The sequence below is a fragment of the Tachyglossus aculeatus genome, chromosome 3 (assembly GCF_015852505.1).
Source record: "Tachyglossus aculeatus isolate mTacAcu1 chromosome 3, mTacAcu1.pri, whole genome shotgun sequence".
Lineage (NCBI taxonomy): Eukaryota > Metazoa > Chordata > Mammalia > Monotremata > Tachyglossidae > Tachyglossus > Tachyglossus aculeatus.
The window spans coordinates 48,560,520-48,561,766 of NC_052068.1; the positions used below are offsets into that span (position 1 = coordinate 48,560,520).

The 1,247-nt window shown below is 44.4% G+C and overlaps 1 non-coding gene across 1 annotated transcript; it reads left to right on the plus strand.

Moving 5' to 3' along the window:
- The first annotated feature begins 201 nt into the window (after positions 1-201).
- Positions 202-339, plus strand: LOC119926029. The gene has a single exon (XR_005449947.1). It is a non-coding gene; the product is annotated as a small nucleolar RNA SNORA7 (small nucleolar RNA).
- The last annotated feature ends 908 nt before the right edge of the window (positions 340-1,247 follow it).

Consider the following 1,247-nt stretch of genomic DNA (forward strand, 5'->3'; position numbering starts at 1 on the left):
CTCAGTTCCCTCATCTGCAAAATAGGGATTAAGTCTGTGAGCCTCACATGGGACAACCTGATTACCCTGTATCTACCCCAGTGCTTACAACAGTGCTTGGCACATAGTAAGTGCTTAACAAATACCATAATTATTATTATCAGATTTGAAGTAAATTACTGACAGACATTAAAATAAATTATAGATGGATGTGTATATAAGCCCCTCTCAGGGTAGCACCTGCAGAGTTTCCAGTACTCTACCAGTCTCATCTATGGGAGGGAGAGTCAGGCAGAGGCATACCCATTCCATTCCTAGCTTAGGCAGTGGCTAGCGAGTGGAAGACAATCTGCTACAAGTCAAAACCCACCTGTGCTGGGCAGCAGCAGCATGGAAGAGAGTCGAGGGTGGAGGCTCAGGTTTACTGTGTGGAATGAGGTAATGGCAAACCACTTCCATATTTTTACCAAGAAAACTCTATAGATACACTACCAGAATGATTGCAAATGGAGGTGGGCGTTCTGGGAGAGATGTGTCCATGCGTCGCTATGGTTCAGAGACAACAGCATAAGACAAGACAAGAATGTACGTAAGTGCTGTGGGGCTGGGCATGAGGTGAATATCAAAATGCTTAAGGGATACAGACCCTAGTGCACAGGCCACAGGGAATGGAGGGTGAATAGGGAAATTAAGTCTTAGTTAAGGAAAGCCTCTTGGGGGAGATATGATTTTAGTCAGGATATATGATGAAAACAGCCAGATCTGATATTCTCCTGCTGAGCGACCTAGGACAATTCACAACTTCTCTGTGCCACAGTTTCCTCTTCTGTATAACGTACATTAAATATTTGTTCTCTCTCCCCCTAAGGCTGTGAGTCCTATGAGGGAAAGCAATGGTGTCCAACGTTATTATCTTATATCTACCCCTGTAATGAGCACTCGAAAAACATAATTATTATTCTGAAGATGACACCACTGAAAATGAAATTATAGCCATGCACATGCCTGCGGCTGAAATGACTGATGTGCAACTAGCACTATCCCACGTTTTGTGCTCATTATTGTGTCAATGCACTGACCCAGCACAGGGAGTTTGAATCCAACCCTCTAGTATATGTATCCACACCAGAGCACAAAGTGAATCAATTGATTGTCAGAAGAAGCTCTTCATCCCCCAATCCTCCTCAGCTCCTGTCTCTGAACTTCACACAGACACAGTCCCCAGCAATCCCTGCATGGCACTGCTCTTACAGTCATGCTGGCAGATG